Raw genomic sequence first — 14,003 nt, forward strand, 5'->3', positions numbered from 1 at the left:
ATTTTCAAATATTTTCAAAATTAAGGTCAAGTGAGACCTTTGCAAAAGAGTTCCTCTCTCTTCTTTCTTTTTTTTCTCATTCTTTTTTCTTTTCTATCTCCTATTTCCCCTTCAAAAAGGGAATAGAGGCTAGAAAGGAAAAAGAGAAGGAAAAGGGAGAAAGACCAGAGGAAAATTTTTGCGATGATCGCAAGAAGAGAGACCTCTCTGTAACTTGCGAATGCAGGATCGATGTTTAGCACCGACAGGGGAAACTCTAGAGGGAGGAAAGAGAGAGGAGGGGACAAAGAAGAAAGTGAAGACGAGGGATCAGAGGGAGATGAAGAGTGCAGGATCGATTGCAATGTTCATGGGTGAATGGCTGATTGATGGGTGCCTTCATCGACTCCCCTGAACTCTCTTTTATAACGAGAGACCGTTGGGAGTCTTATGAATCGAGTCCCCCATTTTTAAGTTTTTTTCAAAAAGATGGTTATTTTCAAAAGGTTTTCTCAAAAAGCGGTTTTAACTAAAAGCATGCTCTTAAAAAGAGGTTTTCAAAACTATTTCTTTCTGGATTTCTTTTTCCATTTTGATTTTTTTTGTTCTTTTCTATAGATTTTCTATATTTTTTGTGTTTTTTTTTAATAAAAACTTTAAAACTATGAGAACATGAAGGATTTTGAACTATTTTTGCAAAATTAAAAAATATTTACAAAAGAGGGGTTTTCTGAGAATTCAGGGTTATTCTTTGGAGATTTCTTCAGAAAACGAGTTTGAATCCAAGGTTTTGAGAAAATATTTGAGTTTTGGATCTCGATTTGGGAAATACAAAGCAGTGGATCCAAATGAATACTGAATGGACTGCCTGAGCCATTGAGAAATCATTTTTAGATTTTTTTTATAAATTTGATTTAAAAATTGGATAACAGGGCTCAGGTATGGGTTTTGGCACTAGATCCGGATCCAAAATTGAGTCAGATATAGGAAATGGATTTGATTCCAGTAAAATCTGAGAAATAAATGGAATTTAGATCAAAATCGAATCAATTACTCAGAAAATGGTGGTCAGAGGCAAAAAGGGAATATTTACAAAATTTTGAAAAATTTCAGGTGTTCACAGTTCACTGCATTTTTCCTGTTCTAAATCATAAGTAAAATGAACATAGGTTGCTCACCTAGTAACGCATTTGGAAAATTTGTTTATTACCTACATGACTTGTAGTAATTACTAGGTAACACTCGCACGTACTAGGCCTGAATTGTTGTTGGATATGCATTCTCTAATTTGAGTAGTTTCATGACTTGAAGATTGAAATTTTTGTGGGTGGCTTTACTTATCTAGGTTTGGAAGAAAAAGAAAAGAGGAAATGGGTTTTACTAGCACAAAAATGGGTTGCGCCAAAGGAAAAACCACACTGACGCAGGAATCCCAATGCCAATGAAAATAAAGTTTTTCTAGATGTAGATACCAAATTTTTTAGAATGCCCAAAACACTAGAAAGTTCACCCATCCTGAGCATGGGATAGCATAGGTTGTTGTCATCTGTTACCCCACTCTTGTCCTCAGTTTTGGACTGGGATGGCACAATACATATTATTCTGCCACTGTCTCTCCCTAGGTCGGGTTTTGATGGCACACTGTGGTTTTATCTTGCCCGCACTAGAGTGGTCTAGTTGGGATGGCACTTTTCCCTGTGTTCCTATGTCTATGGATGACAGAACATGTTCTGCCATCTCAGATGTCCAAAGCTATCCTAGCCATCTCACCTTGGGACAACCCTGTCCTGGCCATCCCACCTTGAGATGGCCTCAAGGCCATGCTGTCCCACCTAGTCCTATCTCTTCTGTCTAACTTGGGATGGCCAGTTATCCTCACCTTGGGATGGTCCTATCTTGGTCATCTCACCTTCGAATGGTCTTGTCCTAGTCGTCCCACTGCGGGATGCCCCAAAAGACTGGTTGTCCCAACCTGGGATGCCCCCAAGGCTTGGGCATCCTACCTTGTCCCTGTTGTCTAAATTGTCCCTTTGAGGTAGACCCCCCTCCTTAGTACGACATGTCACTTGGGACAGCCCCAATGCATGGTCGTCCCACCTTTGGACAACCGCAATGCTTGGACATCCCAAGGCCTATTCTGCCTCACACCCTAGTCCTCCTTGGCATGGTCATCCCGCCTTGGGACGGCCTCACTACTTGGCCGTTCCATTTCAGGGTGGCCCGACTATTCTGCCTCGCACCTCCTTGACTTTCTTAGGACAACCACCCTGTTCAGTTGGGCCGTCCTACCATGGGATGGCTAAACCCTTTTGTTGTCATGCCACCTGAGCGAGAGAATAAAGCCATTTGACTTATTCTCATCCAACTTTATTCTAACCACCACTCTTCCTGTGTGTTTCTTATAAGGAAAGGACTCTTCTGCATGAGTTATATTCCCAATTGGTATAGACTCTCATTCATTTGGACTGGATCTGAATAAAAAAATCCAATGATTTGAATCTCGCTAAAAGATCTATAAATAGAAGCTTACCCCTTCAGTCAGAGGATCTGAAAATCACTATTACAAAAGCACCTTGATGAGTCAAGGTCGATTGGGGAGCTTTACAATCCTTATTTCAAATGCATAGTTTTTTGCATATTGGGTTGGGCTTAGGTTTTGGCCGACCTCTTGGCATCAAGTTTATGCTCATTTTGTTGTTTAATATGTTCTTTATGTTGTTCTCTTTAAAAACTTGTGGTGCTTATTTGTGTTCACTGTCGATGCATTTGTCTTTCTTATTGTTTTGCAATTATTGTGATGCATTTATGACCAATTCTTTTGTATGGTGTTTGGTGTTGTTCCTTTGCATTCTGAAAGTGTTCTCTTCATGACTTGTGATGCTTATTTTGTGTCTATGTTCCGGTATATATTTGTCTTTGTTATTGTTTTGCAATTATTATTTTTAATGGTAAGCATTTATGACTTGTTCTTCTATATGGTGTTTGTCTTTACTTATCTCAATTATATTCACCTTTCCAACAATCAATACACTATCAAGTTTTAGGGATTCCATATGGCATGATTGTATAAGTGTGCATGTAATGAACATGGACCATGGTATATGTGATTATGTGAATCTGCACTGGTTGCAGCTGCAACCCATTCGGTTGATGGTTTTGCTTTCAATTTGTTATTACTGACTTAGCACTTTTTGGTGTAGGGCAATAGTGAGAATGACAAAGAGTAAGAGTTAAGAGAGCATCAGATCCCAATTCAGGACCCACTACTTGTAGTTGTGGGATACAATGAGGGTACAGCGGAATCCATACCGTGATGACTTCTAGCATACCCATCTCTTAACCCCTGTGGTACTGCCTCCCACATGACATGCTTCTCAAATCCCAATTGCCTTCCATGTAAGTGAACAAAACCTAGTTCCATTCCCGCTCCCTCTATATATACATGGTACAAGCAGCTGAAGTTTATCATCAATTCACAAAGATATCAACACTCACTACTCAAGCTCAACTACACTCAAATACTTTCCTTGACCTATGAAAAAACATTTCAACCATATTCATCATCTTAAAAAAATGATCAGCACAAAGAGGCTAGTCGAGATGGCAGAAGATGGCTACTAGAAGGAGAAGAAGAATCTCGTTTGGTAGTGTTTTGAAAAAGAGCAATAGCAAAAGAAAATAATCAGCAATTACAGAGAAGGGTCATTTTGTGGCATATACGACAGATGGCAAAAGGTACATGGTTCCCTTGTCTTTTCTCCAAAGACCATTCTTCCAAGAGCTGCTGAGGATGGCAGAGGAAGAGTTTGGATTGAACATCGATGGTGCAACTGAGAGCCACCCCTGCCATCATATGCCCCTTCATGGATTTTTAGCAAAGGGAATATTGTATATAAAATACACATGTACAAATGAAAATTTTGGAGAGCAATTCCAACTATTGGTTAAGAAAATTCCTATTCACTGCATTTTTCCCATTCTAAACCATAAGTAAATTGAAGGAAGGTAGTTCAATTGGTAAAGCAAGTGGGAAATTTGTTTCTTACCAACAAGGTTAGCACCAATTACTAGGTAACATTGGTATATACTCGACCTGAATTCTTGTTGGATATGCATTCTTCATATCGACCATCTAGTTTCATGCCTTGAAGTTGAAAATTTATGTCGGTAGCTTTATACATCCAGCTTGGTTGAAAAAAGAAAATAAAGAAAAATGTAAAGTTATTTGTGGGTTAATTAAATATGTGATTGAGTTCATCATTGAAGATGTACTACATTAGTAAACATAACTTCAATCAGGTATGCTCCACATATTTTTAAGAAATGTTGCTTCGAAAAAGTGATACATCTCAATGGTAGGATGTTCAATATTTGTTGTTCACCTTAGGCTCATTCAATCCTTCGAGATGCTGCAGGACAATTCAATTATTCATGCATGCATCAAGATCATAGGTATGGATTCACATCTTCAAGAAAACAACGAGGAGCATCCATGTTACATTGCCCATTTCTTTATTTTTATTTTTTTTGGATTAGCAAGCTGGCACAATTATGTATCAGAAATAGAGGGAAACCAGCCCGGAGTCTTGTCCTTCCACACCCGATCCCTGTCCATGCAATTTCATCGGTGGCTCATATTTTTCCATATTTTGTTTTTTTCATTGGAGGCCCTGAGCATGAGGCACATGCGTGTGCCATGTTTCATTTGATGGGTTATATTAACAACTAGTAGGCTATGGACTACACAATTATAATGTAAGTCATTGAGCCATCCCACCATCCTTGATGTCTTTCTTTTTAAAATCTGCTATTTTGACAGTTGGTGGCTTGATTTGACCCTCATGCGTATTTGGTCCCACTCAAATGGGATTGAATGATCAATCTCTTAGGGCGTCCTTTGTCTCATCACAACCGTTCACATGGCAACATTTTCAGTGAGGCCACCAATCTATTGCTGAGAGGTCTAAAGGATGCCGCCCCCCTACCCCCATGTGATGGGCTGGGACATGGTTCAGATAATTGGGTCCGAATTCAGGTCCATCAGTATCAAGATAAAATTAGTATATATACGGCAGTGTCCATGTTGTGATGTCTAAAAGCACACCCATCTCCTTACCCATTTGTTTTTTGACCATCAAGCATGTTAGGGCCCCCCAATTGCTTGATTAGAGACTCGGTTGCTTGATTGAATTATCCAGCATGTTAGGCCCCTCCAGTTGAACAAAAAGAGGGGTTGTCTCCATGCTGTGGTGGCCACCAGCATACCCATCTCCTTACCCATGTGGTATTGCCCCCCACATGACATGCTTTCTACTTGACTTCTATGTACCCAGTTCCAGTCAGTCCCTCGCTCTATATATATAGAAGCACAAGTGACCAAAGTTTCTCATCAGCACAAACATATCAATAATCACAACTCAAGCACAGCTGCACTCAAAATACTTTTGCTTGTCCTTTGAGAAAAGCGTTTGAACCACAATCCTTATCTTCATCATCAACCTGCAAGAATGATCAGCAGAAAGAGGATAGTAGAGATGGCTAAGAAGTGGCAGAAGGTGGCCTTCAGAGGGAGAAGAAGAATCTCATTTGGTGGTGCGAACAAGAGCAACACAAAAGTGGCAGAAATTGCAGAGAAGGGTCATTTTGTGGCTTATGCCGCTGATGGCAAAAGGTACATGGTTCCCCTGGATTGCCTCCAAAGATCCATCTTTCAGGAGCTATTGAAGATGGCTGAAGAAGAGTTTGGGTTGAACATTGATGGTGCAATTACATTCCCTTGTGACTCTACAATCGTAGACTACATCATGTCACTTGTGCACAGAGACATGACTAGTAAAATCGAGAATGCATTGGTGGTGTCTTTATGTAGCACTAGATGCTTGTCACCGACAGAGTTCTCTCAGAGCCACCCCTGCCATTATGTGCCCCTTCATGGATTTTGAGCAAAGTGAATATTGTATATGAAATACATTTGTACAAATGAAAATTTTGAGAGAAATAACTTTTTGGTCAAGAAATTGCCTATTCACTGTATTTTTTCTATTCCAAATCATAAGTAAAATGAAGGTAGGTCGTTCACCTGGTAAACCATTTGGAAAATTTGTTTATTACCAAGATGACTAGTACCAATTACTGGGTAACAATGGCACATAGTCGTTCATATATATTGAGTAGTTTCGTGACTTGAAGATTGAAATTTATGTGCGATTCACAAATGTTGAGAAATGCAGGTCTGTCTGAGATAAACCTTGACTTTTGAGAAATGCAATACAGAAATGCAGGTGTGTAACGCTGACCATGGATCTCCTCAATCCATTTGGACATCATCTAGTGGTGGAACCTACTCCACCAGTCAGCCAGTTTCTACTTCAAGAAGGAACCGCGTGGATCCTGTTGTATCTCATTCAAGCCTTTCTTTTTTACTTTAGAAAGAGGAAGAACCATTTTTTAACAACTTGACCAATCTCTCTCTCTCTCTCTCTCTCTCTCTCTCTCTAAGTGACTATTCACTTAGTTGTTGAGTATGAGCCTGATTGCCTAGGAGTGCGACTCCAAGCCCATGTTTGAATTAGACCCACCATGAGGAACAACTCTAGCTTCATGGCAAGTTACAAATCGAAAAAATTTCAGCCAGGTGTAATAAAATGGTTCCACTATTTATACCCCGAAGTGTAAGTCACGTTAAGATTATATTGTTGAATTTACATATGATTGGCTGGCTCAAGTTTATATAGCATTGCTAATTATTTTGGTAACAAATTTTTTTATCACCAAATGAGCCACTTAGTTTTATTTAAAGTATGTAAAACAATGGGGCTTTTTGTGATCATATTGTGAATATGCATCAGGTATGGATCCAGCCTGATAAAATATGGTCTGTGTAGGATTAGATCCAAATCAACTTTTGGATGGTCAAAGCAAGACAGTCACTGGAAAACTCTCTTCAATAAACGTACACATTTTGGGTCCTATATCCATAATTCTCACTAGTCACCTCTAGACTAAAGGTTATAAATGCAAACAACAATATCCTCACCAAATGAGTAGGAGGCGTTTATGCTAACTAAACAAAAGAAAGACATCCTTTATTCATTTGCAAACCATGGGAGACAACAACCCTCAACCATTGATCCAAAGAAACCAATGATTTAGAAGAAAACTTTTCCAAGGAAATTTTTTGTACCTTTAGTGCCCAAGAGAATTCAACGACGCCAAAAGAAATTCAACACCACTACCACAAAAAATTTAGCAGCATTGCAAGGATGAGAACTATTCTTGCCATAAGAGAGAGACTACAAGGATGCATGTCAATAGCAGTGATATATCTCACCACTATTGCCCTTTTTTTTGCCGCTATAGGCCTATAACGACGAGAATTCTGGCTGACAAATCACCAAAAACAAATTAACCTTTGTTGAGAAATAATGACGACATTTATAGCTCATTAAAGGGTGAACTAAACATTAACAAAGAACCCGGCTGGAACTGAGAACACCAATAGCAGCATGGCAATCTATAATGGTGAGGTTGTTTTAATGGCGATATAAGATATAACGGCGAGAATTAACACGTCATTATAAGCTATAACGGTGAGACACTGATCTCACCAATAACAACGAGACACGAATCTCGCCTATAATGGTGAGACATGGATCTCACTGTTATAGGCTATAAACCTGTAAACAAAAAACAAAAAAATTAATTTTCAAAATAAAAATTACATTAAAAAAATACACTTTTAATATTCACATAAATCAAAATTTAATGTATCATGGATCTACACATTTTGTTATGTAGCATATTTCTTAATTATATAACCCTGAAGATGTATACACCCAACACAAAAGAATCAAAACAACTAGATCATAAACAAGTAAACAAAGACTTTAAAAATTATAGCAAGATAGAAAATTATAATTAAACAAAGAGAGTTTAGAAATATTGGATATAGGATGGGGTGTTTTATCTGTGCACATCCATGAATGCTTGCATCTCCTCTCTGAAATTCCTTGTTGCTTCTCTCCCTTACTCAATTTCCTGTCTTTCTCACTCCCTTTCTACTCTTTTTCGCTCTCGTTCTTTGTTCTTTGTTCTTTGTTCTTTGTTCTTTGTTCTTTGTTCTTTGTTCTTTGTTCTTTGTTCTTTGTTCTTCTCTTAATTGTTGAAGCTCTGTCTGCATTGCCTTCAACTAAAAAGATGCCTCTAAAACTAAGACCTAGTTATAGAAGGATGGTTTGGATGGAATGACAAATTTTCAAAAATGCAGGTCTGTCTGAGATAAACCTTAACTCTTGAGAAATGCAATACAAACCCTCAAGGGGTCTGTGTAATGCTGACCATGGATCTCCTCAATCCATTTGGACATCATCTAGTGGTGGAACCTATTCCACCAGTTAGACAGTTTCTACTTGAGGAAGGAACTGTGTGGATCGTGTTTTATCTCATTTAAGCCTTTCTTTTTTACTTTAGAAAGAAGAACCATTTTTTAACAACTTACCTAATCTCTCACACTCCCAAAGTTACAGCTCTCTCTCTCTCTCTCTTTCAGAAATATCCAACTCGTCGTTATTGATTAAGCTAATAGTGGCAAGATTCATGGTTGTAGTAGAGTAATAATGACAAGATATTTATGTCTCTGCTATTACCTATCAATTAACGAGGTCAAAAGTCTCGTTATTGTTGCTTTATTAATAGTGGCAAGATTTTTTGTCATTCAAACGGAGTCACCGCAATTGACCCACATCCATGTAGTGACAGAGAGAGAGAGAGAAATGTTGGGTAAGTTTTTCTCTAAACTTCTCAAAAATGGTTAATCTTCCTTCCTAAAGTCAAAAAAGGAATGCTTGAATAAGATAAAATTGGACCCATGTGTTTCCCTCTTAAAGTAGGAATCGGTAAACTAGTGGAATAGGTTCTACTAATCACATAGAAGCCTCTCCAGCAAAGGCACACTAACAACATAGAAGCCTCTGCGGCAAAGGCCCTTATGTGTGAGAACCTGGTCATTAAAGACAAGCCAAGCAAAGCACTTAGAGCAAGGAGATGGGCCTTAACCATTAACGAAGAACATTTTTTTGCAACTTAGCAAAAAAGTTGCTCTCTCTCTCTCTCACTCACTCTCTCTCTCTCTCTCATGGTGTGCTTAGAAATGTGTATCAATAATCATGATCTTGACACATGCATGAATCCTACCAATTAATAGTCATCATAATTGAATGGTCCTACAACATCCTTAGAATTGAATAAGCCTAAGATAAACGACAAAATTGAAAATCTAATGGGTGAGATGTCACTTTTTGTGAGTTACATTTCTTCATAAAATGTTGACAATATGTAATTGAAGTTTTGTTTACTAATATAAAAGTCAAGGTTTATCTCAGACCAGTCATACGATGTTCGATTTGAGTGATTTTAGTTTCCCTGGGTTTAAAACTAAATTTTCTATAACTTTTGTGTTTGGGTCATTAACTAAATTCATAAGAAACAGTCTCATTCTGGCCTGTCCATATTGGACAGTTCCAGAAGACACACTTGTGAACACTGATCAGTTGATCTGGTGTTTGATCTGTATCTCGACCATCAGTGGTCAAATTTTTGTGTTTTCAAAGTTTTTGTGTTTTCATAGCCGTTAGAAAGAAAAATTTGTCTTCTAGAGAATCTGCTTTGGCACTATCCTTCATTTAGGAGTGCAATAGAGTCCAAATAACCCTTCAGTGAAAAAAGTCAGTCTCAACCATCTAGTTTAGCTCCCGCGCATCAAGATCCATTTGGATCTTGGATCATGGATTGGCCCCTTACTAGATTTATATCACTAAGCTTAAATCTAAATGAATGGAGGCTTAGTGAGGATACGGAACGTTACACGATCTATCCTAAACAAATACCTTCTAATGAATGCAACCTATCCTATGCAGTTAAATGTTAATGCATGCAATGAAAATAAATGTAATAAATGCAAATATGCTAGATCGAATCCAATGATAAATATGCAACAAATGCACATGTGCACATTCTGGGCTAAAATAAAAAAAAATGACTATATCTAAATTTTAAAATATAGATTCAGACACCCAAATGAACCCAGAACAAATATCAAATGCATGAAGATATAATATAAAGTTAATCTAATCATGCAGTAGAAAATTTAGATTCATCAAACATGCATGTGTTATTTGAGGCATTTCTCTGAACACTTGGTATGCACCTCTAAAACAAAATTTTGACAGCATTTCTCTTTAAAGTTCTCAACATGAAAATTCGTGAAACCTGATATAAATTGTTCCAAACTGATATGCAAACATTCAATATATATAATTAAATTAACATCTAATTATCAAATAATACATGTAATTTTAGTTCAATATTTAAAATGTCCAACAATCACAAAAATCACCATATAAGAGAACAATAAAGGGGTCTTCCAAGGTAAGAGTGTCCCTTCGCTCTGGTGAAAGGTTGTTGGCCCAGATACAACTTCCTTTATTCCTTGCTTCACAGCACACAAACCAGCACCAATGTTCCAACGACCACAAAGGAAGAGGAGTGGACGATGTCTTCTTGCCTCGCACACTAAAAGAGGGGTTTCTTCTTTGAAAGAACAAGAAAACAATCAAGCACATAATACACCAAATTTATGTACTTCAGCAAAACCACCAACATCCACGGGGAGAGTATGAGAGAAATCTTTAGTGAAACCGGCAGTCAATTATACAATGTTACAAGGATCTCAACTGCTAATTTAGATTACCTCAACTTGATAAGTCAAAACAAAATTTTGCATCACTCTCTTTCTCCTCCCTTATTGAAATTTGAACAAGTTCCTTCACCATTGTGAATAAGAACCCTTAAAGACCTCTCTTAAAAAATCATACCGTAGAACCATCCTTTATACCTTTTATATAGATTTCAGACAGTTAGTTTCCAAAACAAAGAGAGAAACCCCTATTACATTGGAGGTTTTTTGGAAACACAAGAGAGGGACTCTAAGTTGGTTTCATGTTTTATGTGGCAAGACAAAGCCACATTATCACACAATCTCCACCTTGGGTTTGGCTTGCAATCAACCATCAAAAAATTCTCTCACGTATAATGCCCTTTTTCCTTGAGGCCCATGCTTCTAACCTAAAACATTAACCAAGTTCAAGCAATACATGAACTTATTACTTGTAAGCGACTTAGTCAACATATCAGTTGCATTATCCTTTGTATAAACCTTTACCAAGTTCAACTCCCCATCATTTATCATATTTTGAATCTTATGATATCGCGCATTAATATGCTTTGACCTAGGTTGACTTACCAAATTCTATGCCAAGTGAATCGCACTCTATCACAATACAGTTGCCCCTTCCTTTGCTCAAAGTCAAGTTCATTAACTAGACGCTTAGGTCACATGCCTTCTTTTACTGATTCTGAAGTTGTCGTATATTTTGCCTCAATTGTGGACATAGGAATCATTGATTGAAGCATAGACTTTCAACTCACTGGCACATATGCTAGAGTATCTTGCAAAGTCAACATCAACATAACCCATAACATTGCATGAAGACTTACCCATAAACATGATATCAACATCTGTAGTGCCCTGTAAATATCAAAAAAAAATGTTTAACTACATTCCAATGCTCCTTTCATGAATGCTCTATATCCTTACTTACTACATCTATGACATGTGCAATATCAGACCCACTACACAATGTGGCATATATAAGACAACTCACTGCATTAGAGATGTATGCTTCTTCTTTCTTTGTGCTGGGACACAAATGCATAGATAACTTGAAATGTTTTGCAAGAGGAGTACTTGCAGGTTTCACTTTTTCAACATACTTCTTTTGTGAAACTCATAACTTGCTAATATTTTTGTCTCTCTGAATCTCCATGCCAAGGATCTTCTTTGATGCACCAACATCCTTCATATAAAACTCTTGACTGAGGGTGGACATTAACACATCAACTTCAATCATGCTTTTGGTAGCAATTAGAATATCATTCATATATAACATCAAAATAATATATGAATCATCATCAAGAACTCAAAAGTAAACACAGTTGTCATAATCACTCTGGGTATACTCAACCTTCATCATGTAAGAGTCAAAACGCGTATACCACTTTCAAAGATATTGCTTCAACCCATAAAGTGATTTCTTTAACCTACAAATAAGGCCTTATTTGCTTACTTCCTTGAAACCCTTAAGTTGTTGCATATAGATTTCTTCCTCTAGGTTTCCATGAAGGAATACGGTCTTTTTATCAAGTTGGTCTAACTCAAGATCATACATAGCAACTATCACCAACAACACCTGAATCAATGTGTATTTTACAACTTATGTGAGAAGACTTTATTATAATCAATTCCTTATCTCTATGAGAATCCCTTTGCCACCAATCGAGCCATGAATTTTTTATCACCTTTTTTTTTGTAGTCACTTTCTTCTTGAAAACTCACTTGCACCCTATAGCTTTTTTGTCCATGGGTAACTCTACCAAGTCCCAAATTTTTTTCTTATGGAGTGACTTCATCTCTTTTGTCATAGCCAGCATCCATTTATTGTTATTATTTGAGTTAATAGCATCATTATAGTATGAATGATCACCTACACCAATAGTTAAAGCAAAGAAAACTATATCTTCAAAACTATACCTTACTGGAGTCTTGTGGCTCCTTCTTTCCATGTCTCTTGCCAAGCTATAAGGTTGTTCTTGCTCTTAAACCGTACTAGGATCTTCTTGAGAAGAAATTCGCCTTCTCTTGTTGATTGATCAATCTCATCCACCTCTACCTCTACAGTCAATTTCTTTTCACCATCTTTATGTTCCATGTAGACATTCTTATTTGCTTTCATCATTTGTTCCTCGTGAAACAAAATGTCTCTACTTATGATGACCTTATGAAAATTAAGATATTATAACTTATGCCTCTTTACCCTCTTCTCATATTCGAGAATGATGCATGGTTTGGACTTATCATCTAACTTGGAACGTTGTTCACTGTGCACAGGAATATAAGTAGGACATCCAAAGGCTCTCAAAATAAAATAATCAGTTGGCTTATCAGTCCATATCTCCCATAAGTCTTGCAATTAATTCCTTTATATGGTAACTTGTTGATAATAAAACAAGTGATGTTAACTGCCTATGCCCAGAAGCTTTTCTCTAATCTTATATTTAATCTCAGCCCTTTCCATAAGGGTCATGTTCTTCCTTTCTGTCAAATCATTATCTTGATGAGTGATTCTCTTGTTTCTACATAACTCCATAAACTTATTAGACTTGTACTCTCTTCCATTATCTGGCCTTGACTATTTTTTCCTTTTGTTTGTATGTCTCTACCTTTGACTTCCACTGCTTGAATTTCAAGAATGCTTCAACTTTATTCTTCATGAAGTAGATGAAGGTAATGAAATATTTAGCCCCATCATTAGATTTAATAGGTACAGGGCCTCATACATCTTTATGCACATAGTCTATAGTCTATGATGCTATAACTCATATGCTTTGCAGTTTTGAAAGACACCTTACATTGCTTTACCAATATACAATATTTGCAAAAATCTAGTTTGCATGACTTAACACCATTCAACAAGTTTCTTTTATAAAGTTTTATCATACTACTTTCACTCATATGTCCTATTCATATATGATAAAGAGTGGTCTGATCTTCATTGGCAAACTTATTGATGGTCACAATTGCTCCACTTGAAACTGTGTTCTCTATAAACTTATATAAGTTTCTTGTGAACTAGCCTTTCATGACTATCAAAGCTCTTTTAGTCACCTTAAGAACTCCACTTGTTTCCAACCTTCAACCACTTACATCTAAATCCCTCAAAGGGATTAAGTTTTTCTTAAGTTCAAGCATATTTCTCACATCAATCACAGGTAAATGCTAATGCAAGCTGCAACTTTGCGAAGCAGTGATGCATATGCCAATGGAAATGGAGACAGCCACTACATATGATGAAATGATTGTCTTGCAGTGGAGATCCGAATAGCATGTTATGACCAAATCTGAAGTGCAG

At 37.2% G+C, this 14,003-nt stretch overlaps 1 pseudogene; it reads left to right on the plus strand.

Annotated features, from left to right (window-relative positions):
* Positions 1 to 5,513: 5,513 nt before the first annotated feature.
* Positions 5,514 to 5,921, plus strand: LOC149829761 (auxin-responsive protein SAUR64 pseudogene; annotated as a pseudogene).
* The last annotated feature ends 8,082 nt before the right edge of the window (positions 5,922 to 14,003 follow it).

The sequence above is a fragment of the Nuphar pumila genome, chromosome 8 (genome assembly GCF_984573655.1).
Source record: "Nuphar pumila chromosome 8, dmNupPumi1.hap1.1, whole genome shotgun sequence".
Lineage (NCBI taxonomy): Eukaryota > Viridiplantae > Streptophyta > Magnoliopsida > Nymphaeales > Nymphaeaceae > Nuphar > Nuphar pumila.